This window comes from Thalassophryne amazonica, chromosome 23 (genome assembly GCF_902500255.1).
Source record: "Thalassophryne amazonica chromosome 23, fThaAma1.1, whole genome shotgun sequence".
In the NCBI taxonomy this organism is placed as follows: domain Eukaryota; kingdom Metazoa; phylum Chordata; class Actinopteri; order Batrachoidiformes; family Batrachoididae; genus Thalassophryne; species Thalassophryne amazonica.
Window position 1 is genome coordinate 35,033,375 of NC_047125.1, and position 14,609 is coordinate 35,047,983.

Below are 14,609 nucleotides of genomic sequence, written 5' to 3' on the forward strand. Positions count from 1 at the left end.
CGCTGGTTTTATTTAAAGATTTAATCCGGATTAGGATTTATGTCTGTTTGTGGTACATTTAATGTGTCAAAGGTCTCCAAAAACCCACAGTGAGGTCAGAGGTAACGAACACGTAAAAAAAAATGTCATGTTCATTGAATTTAACCGCCGGCTGATCGTCATGGTTACAGACGACAGGATTCATCGTGTAAAACGTTAAAGTCTGTGTGTGTACGACACGTCACATCATAGTCATGTGACCCGGGTCTGACCCGCTCTCCTTTAATGTGTGAGAACAGGAACTCACTGGGTCATAGTTCCTGGTCCACAGTCTCAGGGATGAGGCCAGTCAGACCTCTGGTAGTTCCTGTCACATGTTCTAGGTACTTTCCTGGGGCTGCACCCGGGACATCCCAGTCTGGATCTGAGGACCAGGACTCAGACCCACTGGATCCAGGATCTTTAGGTGAATTTAATGTAAAAAAAATAAAATAAAGGTTTATATTCTTCAATATATTTAATGTTTAATCAAATAATTGTTGTATATTTAAATATGTTGCTGAAGAAGAGTTCAGGTTCACTGGATTCAGCACTGAGTTTCCAAACAAACCAGTTTGTCCTGATGACCCTGAACTCAGCAGCATCTGTGGAAAGTCCCAGTGCTCGACTTTGTTTTCAGTCAGCAGCCAATCACAGCCGCAGCTGCTGCTGCGTCATTTGTCACCAGGAGAAGCACAGTGGACCTGCACAGGTGACCTGCACAGGCGACCTGCACAGGCGAGGGTCATCAGCCAGGAGCTGAGGGGGTAACACTGCGCCCCACCACAAACAATTTTTTACAGGTACCAAAAGGTTCACTGGGTCGTACTCTTTAGAAAAAAACTTACTTGTGACTAATGAACATAAATTCAACAGAAAGTCAGCCAAATATAGGAATTAGCCTATGCATGAGGTTTGGGGATAACTTTCCTTCTAGATGGAATATTTTTTAATATATTTTAATATTTAAAAAAAAAAAAAAGCTTTTTAGGGGTTTGTTGACTTACAAAAATACAAATAAATCTATCTTTTCATAAAAACTGAGTTTAAACTGCATATTTTGCATAAACTTGTCACAGCATCTCTCAAAATAAAGGTATTTTCCAGTTGATGTGCACTCCTACATCCAAGACTGGAGATTATTTTCTATCAAAATGTTCCAGAGGGTCATATTTTTGTAAAAATGTGTGCTCTCATGAAACAAAATCATACATATTATTCCAACTTCATGTACTATAACAGTGTGAAGTCAGTCACTCATTGGAAAGGACTTCTACCATTTTCAGGATGTATCGTGTCCAAGCTATATTTCAATGATTTTAAAAAAGCTTCTCATCTGTTATAAATTTTAAATTCCATCAAATTAATGCAGTTTTGATAAAAATGTAAATTTTACAACAGTTTCATAAATTTAAAATTCAGACCAAACTCTAAGTGTAAATAAATACAAAACAGTTCCTCTTATTCTACTCTTTGTTTGATCGATGGATTTACTAGATTGACAAGCTGCAAACTTTTTTCAGTTAATACACACCAGAAGATTTCAGTACATCATAAATATGTGTTAAGATAAAGTCATTCAACTCTTCTTTTAAAATGATCCTCGTACACTAAAAAATGAACCACTGTCTCAACGAGAAAAACTGACGTAACAATTTGCATAGATTTTTTTTTTAAGTTATTTCAACATTCAACTGAGTTAATGCCACAAAACTTCTCTAGTTGAGTTTAAATAACATTAGTTAAGTTGAAAAAGTTTTTTAAAAAATCTATGCAAATTGTTGCATCCAGTGGCGGTCCTAGAGTGATTTACTCCCCGGGCGAAACCCCCTGTGTGCCCCCCCCCCCCCACGCACCCTAACGTGGCCACCACCTCCCTCCGTCCCACCACCCATGAAAACACTAACTTCGTCCAGAATACCCACAATCCCACAAATTAACTCACAACAGCTATTTTCAAGAACAAATTTTCGGTTTTAATGTCTACTGCAATAAAATACAAAGATAAACAATAATAATTCAATAAAGTTTTTGAACATAAACAAAAGACTCAGTGACTTCACATTACAACTATGTACAGTACAGGTATTTAAGAAAGCACAACTGCACTACAGCGCCACCTGATGGTCAAAATATTGCACAAGTCATTCAGTTTTACCAACAGAGTGCACTTTGCATTATCATAGAGTAACATTCACCATAATGAACAAGACTTAAACCTCCATTAAAGTCGCACCATATAAATAACAAAAGAACTTAATCTGTATATTACAGAATACCATGAAGTGACAAAAAATGTACAAAAAAACTATACATTAAAGTGGCAAAAATGGTAAAACGCAATCATGTATCATAAATAAATGAACTAACGACAGAGGTAAATTCTATACCCATTAATGTACACATAAGAAGAAATAAACACTATTGTGTATCATAAGTAACAGGAAGCAACAAGTGAAGAAGTTAACACTCTTTAAAGGCAAAAATGGCAAACCACAAAAATTTGTCATAAATAACAAGAAGTGAAAAAGAACTAAGAGGAAAACAGTCTATATACAAAAGTTTGCAGGAGGCATCATAACTGTTTTCCACAGTGCTCACTATCCGTGATGTGAAAGTCCATCCAGTAGGAGCGTTTCTGGGCAACCTTGAGCAGCCTGCAGACTCAAGAAAAGACATCCTCTTTGTGGATTTAGAGAAAAATGTGACAAACCCAGAGAGTGATGCAAAAAATATTCTGCATTTAGCCCCCTGAGACAGAACCAGATTCAGTCTGTGAGCAGAGCAATGCACAAACATTGACCTGGGGGCTGTTGCTTTAACTTTGGCCTGCAAACCATTGAGAGCTGAAGCCATGACAGCAGCCACGGCTTCTTCGTAAGGAAGACTATCAAATGGCTTCACCAAAATCCACAACAACATTCAAACTGTCTGCCATTATGTGCAGCTTGCTACCTAGCTAGCTCGCTAGCTGGGACTGGCGCGAGGCTCGTGTGAAGTTTGTCCGCCTGTGAGCGCTTTGTGACGGTGGAGGAGCTCAGCAGCACCCGCTGCTCAGTAGGAACAAAAACTGAGATAGAAGACAGAAAGAGTGATAGAAGTCAGAAACTGAGATAGAAGTCAGAAAGAGTGATAGAAGTCAGAAACTGAGATAGAAGTCAGAAAGAGTGATAGAAATCAGTCTGCAAACACAAGCAGCTACAAAAAAACACCAGAAATAGAAGCTGGATTTGTCGCTAGTCGTTTTTAACAAAGAAAATGCCGCTAAGACGATTAGGAAAGTCTCCGGTTCAACTCAGAAAAGAATGAAAATTAAAAAATGCTCCCACGGATGTTTACACCAAAAGATCGCTGATTCGCTCATTTCACTGTCAATCAAAAAGGGATTCAGCCTCAGACAGATCATCCAATCATCATGCAGAAGCTGAACATCCGGGCCAGCCGAGGCCCGCCCACTGCCCCATAGAACCCCAGACACACTGAGCGTCCGATGGGCGGGACAAAGCCCAGCATTTATCCAATGACTCGTCTCGTTTCACTGCTGTCGGAATACGTAAATCAATACATACACTCAACAAAAATATAAACGCAGCACTTTTGGTTTTGCTCCCATTTTGTATGAGATGAACTCAAAGATCTAAAACTTTTTCCACATACACAATATCACCATTTCCCTCAAATATTGTTCACAAACCAGTCTAAATCTGTGATAGTGAGCACTTCTCCTTTGCTGAGATAATCCATCCCACCTCACAGGTGTGCCATATCAAGATGCTGATTAGACACCATGATTAGTGCACAGGTGTGCCTTAGACTGCCCACAATAAAAGGCCACTCTGAAAGGTGCAGTTTTATCACACAGCACAATGCCACAGATGTCACAAGATTTGAGGGAGCGTGCAGTTGGCATGCTGACAGCAGGAATGTCAACCAGAGCTGTTGCTCGTGTATTGAATGTTCATTTCTCTACCATAAGCCATCTCCAAAGGCGTTTCAGAGAATTTGGCAGTACATCCAACCAGCCTCACAACCGCAGACCACGTGTAACCACACCAGCCCAGGACCTCCACATCCAGCATGTTCACCTCCAAGATCGTCTGAGACCAGCCACTCGGACAGCTGCTGAAACAATCGGTTTGCATAACCAAAGAATTTCTGCACAAACTGTCAGAAACCGTCTCAGGGAAGCTCATCTGCATGCTCGTCGTCCTCATCGGGGTCTCGACCTGACTCCAGTTCGTCGTTGTAACCGACTTCAGTGGGCAAATGCTCACATTCACTGGCGTTTGGCATGTTGGAGAGGTGTTCTCTTCACGGATGAATCCCGGTTCACACTGTCCAGGGCAGATGGCAGACAGCGTGTGTGGCGTCGTGTGGGTGAGCGGTTTTCTGATGTCAATGTTGTGGATCGAGTGGCCCATGGTGGCGGTGGGGTTATGGTATGGGCAGGCGTCTGTTATGGACGAAGAACACAGGTGCATTTTATTGATGGCATTTTGAATGCACAGAGATATCGTGACGAGATCCTGAGGCCCATTGTTGTGCCATACATCCAAGAACATCACCTCATGTTGCAGCAGGATAATGCACGGCCCCATGTTGCAAGGATCTGTACACAATTCTTGGAAGCTGAAAATGTCCCAGTTCTTGCATGGCCGGCATACTCACCGGACATGTCACCCATTGAGCATGTTTGGGATGCTCTGGACCGGCATATACGACAGCGTGTACCAGTTCCTGCTAATATCCAGCAACTTCGCACAGCCATTGAAGAGGAGTGGACCAACATTCCACAGGCCACAATTGACAACCTGATCAACTCTATGCGAAGGAGATGTGTTGCACTGCATGAGGCAAATGGTGGTCACACCAGATACTGACTGGTATCCCCCCCCAATAAAACAAAACTGCACCTTTCAGAGTGGCCTTTTATTGTGGGCAGTCTAAGGCACACCTGTGCACTAATCATGGTGTCTAATCAGCATCTTGATATGGCACACCTGTGAGGTGGGATGGATTATCTCAGCAAAGGAGAAGTGCTCACTATCACAGATTTAGACTGGTTTGTGAACAATATTTGAGGGGAAACCCCGATGCCACCCCGGGTGGCTGCCCGGTCGGCCTGCCTCCAGGACCGCCCCTGATTGCATCAGTTTTTTTTTTTTCGTTGAGACAGCGGTTCATATTTTTTTGAGTGCATCACCTCCAGGGACCTTCCTGCTCTCCATCATTTCAGATTCTCTATTCATTAAACAAATATTAATATTCCTTCTCTGTTCTTCTTCGACCTTAAACTTTAGTAACATTCATTTTAATATAGTGAAAGATCATCTGTCTTTGACAGTATTTGGCTCTACAACTGCATATGCCAAGAGTGTTGGGTCAAAGCACATTTGGTTTTTGTTCCTGAAGTTGTTTCATCAAGAATGTGAGTTTATATTATATCATCAACAGATTTTCATCCACAAATCAAACTCATCTTCATTGTCACCTTCTGTCCACATGGCTGCTGTTGTTCATCTATGAGGGTCCAGCCGTGTCCTTCTGGAGGTGTGTGTGTCTCTGGTGTGGGAATGTGAGACATTTTCCACAGAGCCATGTGGACATTATGACAGTCCCAAAGAAAGTGGATCAGGACTGACCTGAAGGATTTACTCAAGAGCTTTTCTTTCAAAGTGATGCTTGGATTTACAGAGGAGACAAACTTCACCCTGAAACTCTTTAACTTTTTCAGAGTCTTTGGGGTTTTGGAACCTAATTGTGGTGACGTGCTCTTTGTGTCACAGGATGCTGGTTCACTGCCGTTGTGATCATGACGGACGTGGACTGTCTCCACCACGCTGTTTTTTCAGACTGCCTGGACACGCAGATGTATGTCTCATATTGGAAAAACTCAGAAGATGCTATTTTCAGGAGCTAATGGACTCTCTATCTAATGTGCCATAATCATGACAGAAGGTGAGCTGAAGGCAGAGCTGTGATCGGACATTATGCGCGCACGCCATCAGAATCTGAGGGCAAGTGGACCTGGACATTCTCTGACCGGCCATCTGTCCCTGAGGATTAGTGGAACTGTGTGAGGACTTAACTTTAGTTAAGTTTCATGAAGTTCTATCTAATTTAATTTGATCTGATCTCATCTAATTTTCTCACATTTTTCTCCACATGCACATCCTGTCATTCTGAAACTTTTTGGAGAGAAAACCATGAATCCATCAACCTCAGATGTGTTGAGTCTCTTAATTTATAATCGGATTTGTTTGTTCAGACCTCTGTGGGTCATAACGTCACGAAACCCGTTTCTAAAGTGTTTCATTTCTTTGGCAGCTTTAATATTTGGATAAATCCTGAACTAAATATTAATCAATATATTTAGTGTTTTATCAACAAATTTTTATATACTGAAATACAGGGGTGGGATGAAGTCACCATCAAGCTACTCTCAAGTCATGAATCTGCAAGTCCCAAGTCATAATGACCACCAATTGTTTGCAAGATGACTTGAGACTTGACTTGGGATTTGCAGATTCATGACTTGAGAGTGACTTGAGAGTCGCACCTCTGCTGGAATATTTAGCTGAATAAGAACAGGTTTTAATTTCATTCTGCACTGAGTTTCCAAACAAACCAGTTTGTCCTGATGAACCTGAACGTAGCAGCGTCTTTGAAAAGTCCCTAAGCTCGACTTTATGTTTCAGTCAGCAGCCAATCACAGCCACAGCTGCTGCCGCGTCATCTGTCACCAGGAGAAGCTTCTGGTTGGCGGCAGCAGCAACGTGCAGGACAGAATCACTGTAGCTCCAGCGCCCTCTGCTGGTTCCTCGCAGAACATTATGTTATTACCGCCAGAGGGCGACACTGAGTCTAATATTGAGTCATAGGAGCAGCGTCTGTGGAAAGTTCCGTCACTTGACTTTAATTTTTCAGTCAGCAGCCAATCACAACCACAGCTGCTGTTGCGTCATCTGTCACCTGGAAAAACGTCTATTCTTCTGGTCGCACCAGCGGTGCTGCAGGATAGAATCTGCAGCTCCAGCGCCCTCTGCTGGATCCTTACAGGATCACTATGTTATTATCACTAAACCACCGCCAGAATAAGTCAAATATTTACAACAGAACACGTTTGATCAGGTCTCCGTGGGACAAAATCAAACAGGTTCTGCTTCTGTGGGTTCTGGTGCTACAGGTTCTGGTTCTGTAGGTGGGTCTCCATCCTGCTCCTGCATGTTGTGGTGTTTCCCAGCTTGTGATTGGCTGAAGTCATTAGTCATGGGCGGAGCCGGAAGTCCAGCAGGTCGTCGGTTCGAATCTCCTGGTGTCCGCGGTGAGTTTAAACCTCAGATATCCACCTGGTTCTGAGGCCTTGTGTGTATTATGGGTGAGACTTCCGGTAAGAACCGGAACCGGCGTTTGTTTACACGTTAACTGTTTAACACTTAAGACTTTAAGCAGCAGCTGTTACAGTTCAAACGAGACAACATGAAGATGTATAGGAGCATTTTTAGCTCCTTTCTTAACTCTCGTTGCGGACGGGAAGCAGTGAACAATCTGAAAAGTTCTGAGGAGCATCAGGACCTGCACGGCGATAAGGCCGGTCCAGGTTCTGTTGAAAGGTCTTGGAACACAACTTATTTCCCTTAAAGGCAGACAGCAGGTCAACAGGTGGGTAACTTTAGTTCATTATAATCTATGAAGTAATGTGACAGAATAATACAGCCCTCATTAAAATATTAAACTCATTAACTTCACTAAAATAAACTCTTAAGTCATATTTTTACGTCTGTCCAGGTCCAGTTGACACTGATGTGCCTCCAGCTGGTCTTCTGGACACCTGCTGCTTCCAACATCAGTAGATGAATTTGTTGAAGGTTCTGCTCTGCCCCAAATATCTGAATGTTTTAAAGATACAGTTATCAGGTGTAACATGTGTTACAGACAACGATAGAGCTCCGTGTGAAGGACGGAAATAAAACACTTTCACATCTTTAAACAGTGTTTTCAATACATTTTCAACATATGTAACAAAAATTATCTGTGTTCTGTACATGTTTCTACATTTTCCACCATAACCATCAGAAATAAACCTGATTGTTCCAGAGGGAGAATCAGCCACTAAATACTTTAACTGTGTTATTTGCAGAATAGTTTTTGTATGAATCACTTCTTGAATCCAGGGTTTTTTTTGTCTGTTTTTTGTAAAGTGTCTCTGTGCAGTTACACAGGTTGTGTTACCATCAGTGATGCCGGTAACGTGTTACTTAGTAACGCGTTACTCTAATCTGACCACTTTTTTTAGTAACGAGTAATCTAACGCGTTAATCTTTCCAAATCAGTAATCAGATTAAAGTTACTTCTCCATGTCACTGTTCGTTACTATTATTTTTCATTGTGGGTCGACAGCAGCATTAAACTTGGTCTGTGGGCAGGAGGTCGGGGTTCGACTGAACGTCCCACTTTAAGTGAGCTGTGAACTTTTCATCCATGGTTTTTTGCAGCTGCTCGACTCGTCCTCACCTCTTAAAGCGCGGTGATCAGCACACCTGCACTGAGCTTTACAAAGACATTTTTATACTTTTTCCCTCCTTTATTTAGAATTCTGAGCTGAGCCGCTCTGTATCTGCTCGTTAAAAACAGCTGATCCTCCGCGACGCGTCAACAACTAACACTATTTTCCACTCAAATGCACCTAAACTCTCTTTCTGAGGACCACATGATGTGAAAACGCAATAAAACTTTCTTACCTGTAAACCTGGTCATGTTTTCTGCATAAATAAATGTTATCCATTCTTTGTGCTCAAACGCCAAAGCAGGGGCGAATCCAGATGGAATGGGGGCGTGGGGGAGGGATGTGCCCCCCCTACAACACCCCTAGATTAAAGGTCCAGTTTTGAAGCCTTTTTTACTACAACTACTAATACTACTTAAAATATTAATTTCGACAAGTAAAATATTTAGAGAGAATTTAAATGTTAGAAAAATGCTAGAATGAATTTAATAGTTACATTTATAAACAATGTAGGTTAGAAATTGGTTTTACTGTTACAGTGCTGTCAATAGTTAAATATGAGGTCAAGAAAGATTATTTTACTTTTTATAAAACAAGTATTTATTTTCATTGAAGTCAAGAAAGGGTGACTATAAAGTGAGTTTTGGCAAAACAGGTATCATTGTCATGTTGAGGTGGCAGAGGGTTGTTGTCGGGAGCTGGGGAAAGTAACTAAAAAAGTAACTAGTAATCTAACTTAGTTACTTTTACAATTCAGTAATCAGTAAAGTAACTAAGTTACTTTTTCAAGGAGTAATCAGTAATTGGATTACTTTTTCAAAGTAACTGTGGCAACACTGGTAACCAACATGCTCTTTAAAAGCTTTTGGTAACGTTGCTTTAATTGTTTCATGAGCCAGTCACACAGTGAGACCCTTCATGTGTTCACACATCATGTCTGCTGACCTCTGACATTTTAATCAGTGTTCCAAATCAGCCGTGACAAAGTTCTGTCTTAGTTTGATCAAAGTTATTGGGCCAGAACCAGCATTGATGGTGAAGTGTTTGAAGTCCTGTGAGTGGATCCCTGCATACGGACGGGAGGCTGCATCACTCTCTAAGACACAGTCAGCTGCAGGGTGTGGAGGTCCTGGTGGATGAATTTCACACATGATGGTGGGACCTTTTGAACAGGTGTGATCTTCTCCATCTCTGGGTCCAACATGACAACTTCATTACTGCAAACAAACTCCTCACCCTGATCCATCTCTTCTGGTTGATCTCAGGGCAGCGCTGGGTAAGAGTTCCTTATGGCACCCCCTATTAAAAATTGATATTTTGCATTTTACGAGCATGCACACTTATTTATTATCAATTTCGAATATGTTTAAAACTTACCAGCATATTATGAGCAAGGATACACACTCTTTATGTCCTCTAAGAACGTTTAGCTTGTAGGATAGGTTTGGAGCATTTTTAATAGGGGTGCCATCCGGAACTCTTTCCCAGCAATGCAGGACATGATGATGAAGTGATGTATTAGCGTTTTCATGACAACACTTTGATTGCACCACTAACCTTCCATCAGCCCCACCACTTCCCAACGATACCAGCATCACCTCTGTGCTCCAGAAACCAAGAGAGACCCTGGCACATGATAACAGCTACAATATGAAATTCAGATTAAAATACTGTCTTGTTGAACATTTTATGTCAGTACTGAAATTATGGCACTTTTAGGTTCATGTTGACCAAATCAAATCAATTTTATTTATATAGCGCCAAATCACAACAAACAGTTGCCCCAAGGCGCTTTATATTGTAAGACAAAAGCCATACAATAATTACAGAAAAACCCCAACGGTCAAAACGACCCCCTATGAGCAAGCACTTGGCGACAGTGGGAAGGAAAAACTCCCTTTTAACAGGAAGAAACCTCCAGCAGAACCAGGCTCAGGGAGGGGCAGTCTTCTGCTGGGACTGGTTGGGGCTGAGGGAGAGAACCAGGAAAAAGACATGCTGTGGAGGGGAGCAGAGATCAATCACTAATGATTAAATGCAGAGTGGTGCATACAGAGCAAAAGAGAAAGAAACACTCAGTGCATCATGGGAACCCCCCAGCAGTCTAAGTCTATAGCAGCATAACTAAGGGATGGTTCAGGGTCACCTGATCCAGCCCTAACTATAAGCTTTAGCAAAAAGGAAAGTTTTAAGCCTAATCTTAAAAGTAGAGAGGGTGTCTGTCTCCCTGATCTGAATTGGGAGCTGGTTCCACAGGAGAGGAGCCTGAAAGCTGAAGGCTCTGCCTCCCATTCTACTCTTACAAACCCTAGGAACTACAAGTAAGCCTGCAGTCTGAGAGCGAAGTGCTCTATTGGGGTGATATGGTACTATGAGGTCCCTAAGATAAGATGGGACCTGATTATTCAAAACCTTATAAGTAAGAAGAAGAATTTTAAATTCTATTCTAGAATTAACAGGAAGCCAATGAAGAGAGGCCAATATGGGTGAGATATGCTCTCTCCTTCTAGTCCCCGTCAGTACTCTAGCTGCAGCCCAACCAGCAGCCCAAACTCACGTTACATTTTAACTGTTCAGGAAAGGATCATACATGTTGTTGCTACTGATTAATTTTACAGTGATTTGTCCTCCAGACACATGACATCATACCTGTGATTCAGGTGACCCTGCTGTCAGTCCTCATTATCTTCTCTGATGGTCCGTCACATCCCGAACACAAACTCAGATTTTCTTCTGTGGGCTTTTTGTCAACAAAGTGAAACATTTTCACGGTTGCTGGGCAGGTTTGGAGTTTTGGTCTGACACTGAAAGTGAGCTGAGCACTTCCAGAAATGGTCAGTCAGGTGTGCAGACTTGATCCCAGTTTGTATGGTTTGTGGAACTGATCTGTGACCAGTTTGAAACTCATCATCAGAAAACTGAAAACTCATTGAGGATCAGGGGGATCTTTCTGCTGATCTGGACTCTGGGGGTCAGCGGGCTTTGATTCAAACACCTGCTGACGGGTGGTGGGTCTGTCTGTTTGTGGGGTGCTGAGTCACCTGTAGGTATCGCTCTTGACACTCTCAGGGTTCTGAGGCTTCCTGGGAGCTCTTGGAGCTTCTGCTCTGGACCCACATGCTGGACTGCAGAGAGCGTGTGTGTGTGTCTGGACACAATAACTCAAAAACAGCTGGACAAATTTCCTTAAAGTTTTGTGGGAAAATCACTTTGATTGATATCTCAAGGTGATTAGATTTTGAAGCAGTTTGGTGAAAGGTCAAAGGTGAAGGAAAACTTAGTCCAAATATCACTTTGTATGTCTCAAAAACCAAGAAGCCTAAATAAATTATCTAAAGCATAAATTGATCATCAGAATATTTCGTGAGTATCCCTGTTGTGTCTGATGATCAATCAATCAATCAACTTTTTTTTTATATAGCGCCAAATCACAACAAACAGTTGCCCCAAGGCGCTTTATATTGTAAGGCAAGGCCATACAATAATTATGTAAAACCCCAACGGTCAAAACGACCCCCTGTGAGCAAGCACTTGGCTACAGTGGGAAGGAAAAACTTCCTTTTAACAGGAAGAAACCTCCAGCAGAACCAGGCTCAGGGAGGGGCAGTCTTCTGCTGGGACTAGTTGGGGCTGAGGGAAAGAACCAGGAAAAAGACATGCTGTGGAGGGGGGCAGAGATCAATCACTAATGATTAAATGCAGAGTGGTGCATACAGAGCAAAAAGAGAAAGAAACAGTGCATCATGGGAACCCCCCCACAGTCTACGTCTAAAGCAGCATAACCAAGGGATAGTCCAGGGTCACCCGATCCAGCCCTAACTATAAGCCTTAGCGAAAAGGAAAGTTTTAAGCCTAATCTTAAAAGTAGAGAGGGTATCTGTCTCCCTGATCTGAATTGGGAGCTGGTTCCACAGGAGAGGAGCCTGAAAGCTGAAGGCTCTGCCTCCCATTCTACTCTTACAAACCCTAGGAACTACAAGTAAGCCTGCAGTCTGAGAGCGAAGCGCTCTATTAGGGTGATATGGTACTACGAGGTCCCTGAGATAAGATGGGACCTGATTATTCAAAACCTTATAAGTAAGAAGAAGAATTTTAAATTCTATTCTAGAATTAACAGGAAGCCAATGAAGAGAGGCCAATATGGGTGAGATATGCTCTCTCCTTCTAGTCCCCGTCAGTACTCTAGCTGCAGCATTTTGAATTAACTGAAGGCTTTTTAGGGAACTTTTAGGACAACCTGATAATAAAGAATTACAATAGTCCAGCCTAGAGGAAATAAATGCATGAATTAGTTTTTCAGCATCACTCTGAGACAAGACCTTTCTGATTTTAGAGATATTGCGTAAATGCAAAAAAGCAGTCCTACATATTTGTTTAATATGCGCTTTGAATGACATATCCTGATCAAAAATGACTCCAAGATTTCTCACAGTATTACTAGAGGTCAGGGTAATGCCATCCAGAGTAAAGATCTGGTTAGACACCATGTTTCTAAGATTTGTGGGGCCAAGTACAATAACTTCAGTTTTATCTGAGTTTAAAAGCAGGAAATTAGAGGTCATCCATGTCTTTATGTCTGTAAGACAATGTCTGATGTGTTCATGCTGGGATATCCGGTCAAAAATAGCTTTACAAATGAGTTTTAAATCGGGTATTTTCGACCGTATATAACAGCATGAATGCCCGACACATCATCAGACACAACAGGGTTATTTCCATTTCATCGTTTGCACAGTTTCTTTTTCTGTAGGTAATTCAGTCTGTGAAGCAGCAGGCGTCTCTCCAACAGCAGTCGGGGTGCAGAGTAATCCACCAAATTTGAAAATCCATCAAATCCATCAAACGTGAAACAGTAATTCTGTATCAGAATCCACATCAATACTTTTATATATTGTTCACCTGATTATGTCACACAATTAACCAATCAGATTTGCAGACAAAATGTAACTGGATTAGAATTGTGATTGACTTGTATGACTTCATGATGATGTCACACAGAAGTCATGTGATGAATCAACATCGACCCACAGATGTGTATTTACTTGTGGATTTATATTGTAGTTGGTGGAGTGCTCCCTCTGGTGGATTTAATTAAGTGATTTTATTTACATGTGAATGTCAGGAAATAGACCGCGCGCAGACAGCCGGGCGTTAACTGCACACGCTGCCCGGACGTTCCTGCCCTGTTGCTGTTTAGCAACAGCAGAGCCGCTGAATTCAAACCCCTTCATGTGTTGATGTCTCTCCTCGTCCACACGCTTTTTGTCACATTAGCCAGTTTTGTTGACGTCAACCTGCCGCAGAACCCGGGTTCCAGCAGACAGGAGACACGACACCAAGCTGTGCTGCTGGACCGGACTGTGACCCAGTCCAAGCGGTTTGGGTGAATTTAACATTGTATGCTAACAAGCACTTTTAACAGCTGTCATTAGCTTCACCCATTAGCTCCATTTAATGTATGATTACTGAGAGAATAAGCGGCTCATAACTTTACTGCCCACAACAAAGTAGACTGTTACAGCACAGTTCACAAAAATTTGATTTAATTAACACCCAAACCCAGACTCTGAAAGGGGCGTGTTCAAGCAGCTTCCATCACACATGGAGCCACACCCATGCCCCCCCCTCACCCCCCCGTTATTCATTAATGAGGTCAACGTGCTGTAAACATGGTGACGCCCAGAACACACAGGCTCTGTCCAGGATCAAGACTGTCTGTGGAAAATAACAGGATGTCAGGCTCCAGCACCCCCTGCTGGTTCCCCACAGGATCATTATGTTTGTACTATGAACCTGCCACCAGGGGGTGAAACTGAGTCTTATGATTTCCAAAGGGATTTATTTGTTCAGGTCACAGTGGGTCAAAACTATATCACAAAACCCATTTTATTTCTTTTCTTTCAAATTCTACAAAACGGACAAAATCTGTTCTGGAATCCAAACATTAGAACCTCCGTTTGTTCTTTAAACATGTTTCTAAGATCCAGCTCATTTTGATGACAAGAATGTATTAATCTGAGACGAATTCAAGAACCACTTGTGCACGTGCACGTGCACAAGGTTTTGAAAGGACCGGAAATGACCT